The following is a 10974-nucleotide window of genomic DNA, read 5'->3' as shown; positions in this document are numbered from 1 at the left end:
GAACCTTCGGTTATTCCTTAACCTCTTTCCAACTGGGTCTTCATTTTGTTCTTTAATAACGTTTAACTATGTTTTAAAGTGTACCCACAACATAGGGATCAAAAGCAACAGGACGATGCTACTGATACGCCAACTATTTCAGTTAATGAATAGGCCGCTTCAGCTTTAGAACTTTATTAAATTCACGCTACCGGTTTCGGTCTTTATATTAGGCCACTGTCAAGTGTATCTGAAACTGCCAAAAATGCTAATACATAATATGACTGGCACATAGATATTTTAATTTCATAATAGGAGATGAGAGATATTGCATATTACAAGTGCAGAAATAATTTACAAGTTACGGTATGCTGCAAGAAGCAACATTAAATGATTAAAATAGTTGAAGTCAAGTGGATTTGGAAAGCTTCCCGTCAAATGACGTCATGAGAAAAATGGGTGTGTCGTCATTATAAAAACTGTACAATCCGGAACTTTAAAATTATTAACATGGTTTAGCTTAATTTCTGATGTGTTTCAAAATTACATTGCATGTTTGTCGCATAAAATGCTAAAATTAGACGATAAAACAAAAAAGCTGCAAGATTTTAAAAACGTTTTGCGCCAGATGACGTCTCGGAAAATGGGCGTGAGTTAATTATAAAAATTACAATGCAAAATACTTTTAACATGTTTTAACTTAAAAGATTTATATTCTGATGTGCTTCAGATTTACAACTGTATGTTTTTAATAATAAAAGTTGAAAGTATCTTTTATTATTTGTATTAATTTATTTTTTTATTCATTCATATAAGTATCATTCTTCTCAAAACGTGCTCATCTGGTGTAACTGTAGTTTTTTTCCATCATGCATTGAATAGTAGCTCACACAGGAACTGAACAACAATCTAAACAGACCTCCCTGGACACCAAGGAGACCAAAACCTCTGCAAGTCCAAAAAATGGTTCAAATGGCTCTAAGCACTATGGGACTTAACAGCTGAGGTCATCAGTCCCCTAGACTTAGAACTACTTAAACCTAACCAACCTAAGGACATCACACACATCCATGCCCGAAGCAGGATTCGAACCTGCGACCTTACAGCCGCGTGGTTCCGGACTGAAGTGCCTAGAGCCGCTCGGTCACCGCGCCCGGCTCTGCAAGTCCAAAACTGCTTTAAAATGAAAAATTATGGAGAAAAACACTCTAATCATCACTTACAAAACATTTGATTGTCAAGACCATAAAGATCATTACTCAAAATCTCCGCCGAGCGGGGTAGCCGCGAGATCTGAGACGCCTTGTCACGGTCCGTGTGGCTCCCCCCGTCGGAGGTCGGAGGTTCGAGTCCTCCCTTGGGCATGGATGTGTGTGTTGTCCTTAGCGTAAGTTAGTTTAAGTTAGGTTAAGTAGTGTGTAGTCTTATGGACCGATGACCTCAGCAGTTTGGTCCAATTAGACCTTACCACAAATATCCAAACTTTCAAAATCTCCACTCACTAAAAATAGTGACCATCCAAAAATGTAATTACGAGAGAAAAAAATCACTTCTCAAGAAAAGCTGAAAATTAAATAAAAGTATTAATGGGCAGTAGAAATATTCAAAAATCCCTTGCAAAATCCTCGTCAAAAACACTGTCCAAACACCCACAAGAACATGAATACTTTCAATAATCCTCCAATACATTCAGCGTCACATTACACAGGGTGTCCAGCGAAAGATATTTCAAAAACAAATACCTGGAGAACTAAAATCGATACACGAGTGCAACAAACGGTATGTTTTTTGCCAAATCTATCAGAATTTTATACAGAAGTGAAAAGCTGCTAACAGATGACGCTGCAACCTCAATATATAGTGCCTATAAATGGTGCGCAGCAGCTCAGAGTGATCAATTCCACCCTTGAAACCTTAAAGGTGGTTAGTGTACCGAAAGAAAGGTTGAAATCATGTATTCCATTAAACAACGTGTTTTTCTGGTACTGGAATGACACAAGATAGCACACAGTCCTACGGCAACAAGCGCAGTTTTCATTATGTTCTAAAAGGACCCGACACGAAAACCATTCGCAAGCTCTTCGCCAGATTCCAGCGGAGAGGCAGCGTGGCTGATGATCAAGCGAGTTTAAGTTGGCCTTCGTCAAACTAGTTACTCCTGAAAATATCGCCACGGTTTCAGGAATTGTTCGACAAAATCCAAGGAAATCTCTCGGAAGAATTACAGCACAAACTGCTTTGAAGTATTCCATCACGCAGAAAATACTGAGACAGAGCCTAAACATGTTCCCATTAGAAATCCAAATGCGAACAAGGCCCTCACAATGACTGATAATGAAGGATTTGATGTCGGCTGCATCTGGTTCAGAGATGAAGCACACTTCCACTTAATGGAAACGTGAGTAAACAAAATTCGGAATTTTTTGGTTCAGAAAATCCTCATTTGTGTGAAGCGAAACCAATGTATTCTCCCAAAGCTACTGTTCTGCCTGGCATGGGCATTATTGGCCCTTTTTTCATACGAGAAACGAGCACTAGTGAACGTTACGTTGCAATAGTGTAACATTTATCGGCACACAGTTATCGTTGGAGAACCGACCTGGCCCCGAGTGGTTTATGCAAGATGGGGCCAAACCACATAGGGCGGGATAGGTGTGTCGCTTTCTTTATGAACTCTTGGGGAATAGAGTTATTCCGATGCATTATTTCAAACTCACGAGCGCAGGGATGGAATGCCTCCCATATTGGCCCCACCTGACACCTTGTGATTACTTTTTGAGGGGCTCATTGAAAGACGCCGTCTACTGGAACTACCCACGAAGCCGGAAGAGCTTCAATTGACCCTTTTTGTGGCATCTGAATCCATTTCCGTTGAAACGATACAGGATGTGATGGCAAATTTTATCGTTAGAATTTTAGAAAAATTAAAAGAAAAATTGTTAACTTACTTCTTTTGTTGTTGTTGCTATTTTTGTTGCTGTTGTTGTTGTTGTTGACTGTTTGATGCAGCTCTCCATGCTACTCTATCCTGTGCAAGCTTCTTCATCTCCGAGTAACTACTGCAACCTACATCCTTCTGAATCTGCTTGGTGTATTCATCCCTTGGTCTCCCTCTACGATTTTTACCCTCCAAGCTTCCCTCCAATACTACATTAGTGATCCCTTGATGCTTCAGAACGTGTCCTACCAACCGATCTCTTCTTCTAGTCAAGTTGCGCCACAAATTCTTCTTCTCCCAATTCTATTCAGTACCTCCTCATTAGTTACGTAATCTACCCATCTAATCTTCAGCATCCTTCTGTAGCACCACATTTCGAAAGCTTCTATTCTCTTCTTGTCTAAACTATTTATCCTCCATGTTTCACTTCCATGCATGGCTACACTCCATACAAATACATTCAGAAAAGACTTCCTGACACTTAAATCTGTACGCGATGCTAACAAATTTCTCTCCTTCAGAAACGCTTTTCCTTGCCATTGCCAGTCTACATTTTATATCCTCTCTTCATCGACCATCATCAGTTACTTTGCTCCCCAAATAGCAAAACTCATTTACTACTTTAATTGTCTCATTTCCTAGTCTAATTCCCTCGCCGTCACCCGATTTAATTCGACTACATTCCATCATCCTCGTTTTGCTTTTGTTGTCGTTCATCTTATATTCCCCTTTCCGTTCCGTTCAACTGGTCTTCCAGATCCTTTACTGTCTGTGACAGAATTACAATGTCATCGGCAGCAAATTTTTCTTTTGTTTCGTTTATTGCTTGCTCTATATACAGATTGAATAACATCTGGGGTAGTCTACAACCCTGTATTCAACTCTTCCCAACCACTGCTTCCCTTTCGTGCCCATCGACTCTTATAACTGCCATCTGGTTTCTGCAAAAATTGTAAATAGTCTTTCGCTCCCTGCATTTGACCTCTGCCACCATCAGAATTTGGAAGAGAGTATGGGAAGAGAGTATACCACTATATCTAACTTTAACAAATGCATTTCCCTTTTTCATTTTTCTAACCTACCTGCCCGATTAAGGGATCTGACATTCCACGCTCCGATCCGTAGAACACCAGTTTTCTTACTCTAGATAACGACGCCCTTCTGCGTAGTACACGCCCGGAGATCCAAAGGGGGAACTATTTTACCTCCGGAATATTTTACCCAAGAGGACGCCATCATAATTTAACCACACAGTAAAACTTCATGCCCTTGGGAAATATTACGGCTGTATGAAACTTCCTGGCAGATTAAAACTGTGTGCCCGACCGAGACTCGAACTCGGGACCTTTGCCTTTCGCGGGCAAGTGCTCTACCAACTGAGCTACCGAAGCACGACTCACGCCCGGTACTCAAAGCTTTACTTCTGCCAGTATCTCGTCTCCTACCTTCCAAACTTTACAGAAGCTCTTCGGCAAAGGTCCCGAGTTCGAGTCTCGGTCGGGCACACAGTTTTAATCTGCCAGGAAGTTTCATATCAGCGCACACTCCGCTGCAGAGTGAAATTCTCATTCTGATTACGTCTGTAGTTTCCCCTTGCTTTCAGCCGTTCGCAGTACCAGCACAGCAAGGCCGTTTTGGTTAATGTTACAAGGCCAGATCAGTCAATCATCCCGACTGTTGCCCCTGCAACTACTGAAAAGGCTGCTGCTCCTCTTCAGGAACCACAAGTTTGTTCAAATGGCTCTGAGCACAATGGGATTTAACGTCTGAGGTCATCAGTCCACTAGAACTTAGAACTACTGAAACCTAACTAACCTAAGGACATCACACACATCCATGCCCGAGGCAGAATTCGAACCTGCTACCGTAGCGGTCGCGCGGTTCCAGACTGTAGCGCCTAGAACCGCTCGGCCACCCTGGACGGCCACACGTTTGTCTGGCCTCACAGCAGATACCCCTCCATTGTGGCTGCACCTCCGGTACGGCTATCTGCATCGCTGAGGCACGCAAGCCTCCCCACCAACGGCAATGTTCATGGTTCATTGGGGGGCAACTCACTTCTACAAAGCTTAAATCACGTCCTCCTATGCATCAGAAACTGTATATCTACCTATCACACAGAAAAAGTATAACTTTTCACTGTTTTTTTAATATCAAAAGAAAAATTTTTCTCATACTCTACTGTCACTTAATCCTGACAACATTTCCCACTGTATTCACATGACCGTTGTTCCTCATCAGAAATTAAATGCTAATGAATTTCATTCACCATTATATTGAAATTGTAAGCCCAGCTGTACCATCACTGAACTGTTATCACTGTGTCAACCAAATGTTTAACTATTGCATCCCATAAGTCCAAACCATGAAGAAAAGTGTATATATTGCAATTACATAATGTATCTATGTATACATGGTGATCTGGATCTACAGGAAGAAGAAGTACTGTAAGATAGGCTAAAATTATGGTAGACAACACTACTTTGAAAATATTTCAAAAATGAATTTGTGGCCAGTAGCTTCATCAGAAAGATCCAAATTTTTATCCTGACAGGGTCGACCGAAATTGAAGGTGTGCGTTGGTTTGCAAAGCTTCAACCACTCTCGTTGGGATCAGTATGACATTCACCTCAGCTACTATTACTTTTACCTCACAGCACCAAGATGGCGGCGCTCTCTTTCAAGCAAAGCATGAATAGGAGAACGATCTATCTGTTAAATCACTAAGCAACACAGTTTTTAATAAAGAGTTGCGCTGTTACTTATAAACAAGAACACGGATTACAATTTCATGGCAAGAATTCTGTTCATAGTACTATTTACAGAACCAAGCGTCTCTCGTCATACATGTAATAAATATCATCTACAAAAACAGCCCTTGCACTCCTCGTAAAGTTTAACATGGAAGAACTGAATACAAATGGGCTTAGAACTGATGCAGTACCCAATCTCCAGTACTTCATCATTCACAACCTCTGAAGACCCACATCTCTGCATACCGATAAGCGGAATGATACAAAACAACGATTTAGCTCACCTCGAATTCTACAGCAGAATTCAGCGTAGTAAACAAATAGGAATGATCTCACCCATAATCAGGCATATTGTACCAACTATTTTAAACCATGGCATTCTGTAAAACAAAGGTATGGTATATCATTAAAACGGCATGCTCCTTCAGATATAGCTCCGGTGCCTGTTTTGACGCAAGTAGCACTAGCACTCGAATTTGGATTCGGATGGTCGACATCCACTCGAACGAGCAAGCACATGACTTTCTCTGCTACCCACTGACTGATGGAAAACCGCTCAACAAAGACAATATTTCCGATACAGTGGTTGACCAAAGAATTTACAAAAATATCTGAAGCGATACACATGAAAGATGATTAAGTTAATATCTTGAAGATAGTTGTAAAATAAATATTACGGATCTTTTGAAAGGAAAATATGTGCTGAGGAAATGAATGAACCAACAAACAGGCACCTTTCACGTTGTTCACTTACTATCGTTGCGTCCAAGACTTCATTCGCATCTTTTGTACTCTGGCCAAACTGTTGTTTAACATAACAGTATTGCACTGCTTAATATGACATTGATTTGGACGTATTAAGTGAAATGTGTCTGACACTGATCTGGACATACTACATTCAATACGTCCAAATAAGTGGCAGATGAAGTAGTGCTACAGTGTAATGTTTACAACAGCTGCACCATTGCACCAACGATGTGAATGCAGCTTTGGGACGCCAAAATCTATGTGAACAACTGACATACATAAAATGTATCAGAAGATTATTGCACCTTAACAGCTGGTGCAAGACCATCTGCATAACAACAAACAACGAGGAACAGTTCCACATCAGCAGAATACACCACTGTACATCGATGTCTGGCCACTCACTTCCGTATACCCTTCCTCCAAATACCCCAGTTTTCACTCCAGCAGCAAAATAATGAACAAATTAATTCTATGCTAATTTACATTAGGATATTTTATCTTTAGGTAACATTTGTCTGCATGCATAAACGCCTGATGGTGAGAAAAATATGTTTGAAACGTGTTGCAATATGTCGAGTTAGACAATTTAAATAAACGTAAGATGTAGCAGAAAAATAAAAAATAAGTGTTCTACATAGTCACGGTTCCTAAACTTAGACAACGGCCACAATTGATTAGGAAGGGTAGAGCGTGTAGGAGTAAAGTTGGGAGAACGTGTTGATTCAAGCACAGTAGACTACAAGAAATGGTGATTATTGAAGAAATGAGTGAGTTATTGGTGTGAAGTGTTCGGCATGAGTAAGAAATCTGACTGTGTTCAACATGCGAGAGAAAAATGGAGGAAATTAAACTGTTACAGAATTCCAGTGGGTAAGTTTAGAAGGATTTTGAAAGTGCAGAGGGGTGAAAGTCGTTCGACATTTCGAGCGAGTGATAGAATTTTGGGGGAATGGGAATTCAAACAATATTAGCATAAGAGAGGATTTGTGGTAGTAAAGTAAAATGGAGGGATGCAGTGCTCGTATTACCTCGTTTAGTATTTTTAGTTCGCTATGGGCTAGTGTACAATCGTGGTTAGTCCCAGATACTTTAATTTGACGTTAATTGGAAGATTATATGTAAACTGAAGGTAGAGGGGGCGAGAAAAGAAAAGAAATGAATTACTGACGGCGGCTGCATCGGGACATTATGCAAAAGCAGCGGCGACGAGAGAAATCGTGTGCTGGATCGGGATTCAAACCCAGGATCTCCTGCTTAATAGGCAGGTGCGTTTACCATTGCGCCATCTAAGACACAGTTTTATCGCAACTGCGTGGAGTATCTCGGCACGCCCCATGTCCGACCCACATTCCCACCGAGCTCCACCTACCGGTGGTGCCTGTCAATTTCCTCCCTAATCTGAGATTCCCACTGGAGGCCGGGCGTACTTATTCATACGCACTGAAGAAGATGGATCCATTGCCCACCCAGGCGAATCAATTAAATGAACGCATGGTGTCTGTTCTTTCGGACACCACTCATCCATGCAATTAATTGGATGAGGTAGAAATCATCCTGCCCGTGGCTGTGTGGTCCTATCTAATCAGACAAGCTATCCTCTGGCACCGCCAATTGAGCATGTTTGCCGCGATCACCGTAAGCAGCTTGGACACCAATGCTGATTGCCAGGGGCTGCCGCAGAGGGTGACGTCGGGGGTGGGGTCAGTGGCCGGTGCTGGGGGAGGGGAAGGTGTCTCCTGCCCCTCTGCCGCCCCTCCCTTCAGTCGATGGCATGGCTAAATTTGTAGTAAAGCAATAAGGCAAAAATAAATCTGATCTAGGCGTACATTGTCTACTTTGTACTGAAAACAAAAATAATTTAAACTGATTTTGTGACGCGTTCAGCTGACATTTTCTTTATTTGATGTACGATTGTACAATTTCGGTCTTAGGCCCTTTTCAGGTATCTAAAGCGGAAACATTATACACCGAATACATTAATATCACTTACGGATTTAACATAGGAACAAGGTATATGCTAAACATACTGGGAGATTTATGAATTACTTTGTAGAGGATTCGCTAATGGGCCGGCCGAAGTGGCCGTGCGGTTAAAGGCGCTGCAGTCTGGAACCGCAAGACCGCTACGGTCGCAGGTTCGAATCCTGCCTCGGGAATGGATGTTTGTGATGTCCTTAGGTTAGTTAGGTTTAACTAGTTCTAAGTTCTAGGGGACTAATGACCTCAGCAGTTGAGTCCCATAGTGCTCAGAGCCATTTGAACCATTTGATTCGCTAATGGTGTTTACGCCTTGTTCGTCTTTGCTCCTATGACTGCACATAGCTGTCGCAAAATAAATACCTGTAAACAGTTTTTCGTTATTTTAGGAGCACATTACTTTTGAGCAGTTATTGCAAAACTCTTAAAAACACTGACTTCATGAGTAAGAACTTTGCAACACCTGCTGAGAAGTAACGTGTTTCTAAGACAAAGGAAAACTATTTCCACGTTATTTTACGACTTTTATATGCAGTCATGGGAGCAAAGACGTACCGGGTGGTTATAATTAAAGTGCAGTTACTCGCAGAGGTCCGATGTGATCTGTAATTATTGTATGGCAGCGAAATGCGGTAGATATGCTAATGCGTTAATGCGGAACTGGTTTACGCTGGAAAAAAATTAGTTCCAATTTTGGCGACCAGGTGCAAGCCTGACCCTGTGAATCCAGGAAAAACGTATAGAAATGTTTCCATATGTAATAGATTAGGAACGGGACGTGGGCAGAGAAGGTCGGACAAGTGAGTGAGGCACAATGTCAGCAGTTTCGGTGGAATATGAGCAATATGTTCCTGTGTACTGGCCTTCAAATCACATAGAGACCGAATGTGTCCCTTGTAATCGCGTTCATTTAGAAATCACATGGATTTTGATTGGCTGCTCTTGCAGGACATGTATCTGGATAGTCTATGTAGACAGAATGTTCGGTGGAAGTTTGCATTAAGCAGATCTCTCGTTCGGCTAGCGACATGACGTGTTGTCCCTCTTGCATGAAAGCAGTGGTCTGTACACAGCTGCGTTCTTCCAAAGCAGGAATCACGTGCTGTACAAGCAGGTCTCGATAACGTGCGGTCAGGGTACACTTGACAGGAGCTGTGGGTGTGTTCTCTTCAAAGAAGAACAGACCGAGAATAAAGGTGCTTTGTGAATCCACACCACACAGTCTCATACGGCGAGTGCAGTGGCGCTTCGTGCACAGCACGTGGTCTAACAGTAATCCATACTCGCCAGTTCTGTGTATTCACTACACCCTGTAGCGTCAAATGTGCCTCACCACTCCATAGAATATTATATGGAGATGGTATCTGTTCTTTCTCACATATAAGAAAGAACAGATACCTTCTCCATATATTTAAAGCTAACTGGCCATTGACCTTCTTCTGCTGTGCGGATCCACACGCATTGCCTGAACTCTTATGGGACTCGGTAAGATTGTCTGCCGCGAGTAATGAGTGTAGTGGGCAGGGGCACTACGAATGTAGTATGTGGACATTAAGTTGGGAATATGGGTCTCACGTGGAGCGTGCAAGGGATAAATCCCTGCAGTCGCCCTATCCTCTGTGCCCTCGGTGGCTCAGATGGATAGAGCGACTGCCATGTAAGCAGGAGATCCCGGGTTCGAGTCCCGGTCGGGGCACACATTTTCAACCGTCCCCATTGGCATATATCAACGCCTGTCGGCAGCTTAGGGTATTGATTTAATAATCATTTCACCACAGAATATTGTCTAGCCACATGTCATGAACTTCCATCCGTACCAGAAACTGAAGAGCAACTTTCTGTACTGTTGATCATGGGGTGGACAATTTTCGTGACACTGCACCAGCACCACCGGGGACACGTGCTGCATAGACTGTTACAGCAACAGCAACCTCGTCAGTACCTTGCACCGGGATAGGATGCCTTCCTCCTCCAGGTGCTACACCACGCTCACCCGTGTTTTAGAATTTCGTTATCATCTCTTTTAAACCATTTAATGCCATCGGATCTCTCCTTAGACCTTTCGTTCGGAGATACTCTTCCGATGCAGTACTGTAATTGTTGCCGTTCATATGAAACAGTTTCACTAACAGCCTCTCTTCTCGATAACCATACTGTTCACTCACGCTATGAAAGGGTGTCATACCGCCATACAAACCGTATGCAGCGTCAGATTTGCAGCTTGTGGTCAAAATTGGATATAATTTTTTTTTCAGCATAAATGGGTTCCGCATTAATGCATTAGCATGTTTACCAAGTTTCGCTGCCATACGATAATTTACGATAATTACAGCCCAAACTGGACCTCCATTAGTACCTGCACTTTAATTATAACCACCCGGTACATGTCGTAAGATACCATAAACAAATTCTCTGTAAAGTAAGTTACATTCCTTCCAGCATATCTTGGCATATTCTATGTTTAATTCATAAGTGACACTAATGCATTCGATGTACATTGAAGCGCCAATGAAACTGGTGTAGGCATGGATATTCAAATACAGGGGTACGGTGCCACGGTGGGCAACGCCTATATAA

The 10974-nt window shown here is 42.2% G+C and overlaps 1 non-coding gene across 1 annotated transcript; it reads left to right on the top strand.

Annotated features, from left to right (window-relative positions):
- Positions 1-10018: 10018 nt before the first annotated feature.
- Trnat-ugu lies at positions 10019-10093 on the top strand. Its single transcript has one exon. It is a non-coding gene; the product is annotated as a tRNA-Thr (tRNA).
- The last annotated feature ends 881 nt before the right edge of the window (positions 10094-10974 follow it).

This window comes from Schistocerca americana, chromosome X, assembly GCF_021461395.2.
Source record: "Schistocerca americana isolate TAMUIC-IGC-003095 chromosome X, iqSchAmer2.1, whole genome shotgun sequence".
NCBI lineage: Eukaryota > Metazoa > Arthropoda > Insecta > Orthoptera > Acrididae > Schistocerca > Schistocerca americana.
This window is presented reverse-complemented; position numbering and strand designations above follow the sequence as displayed.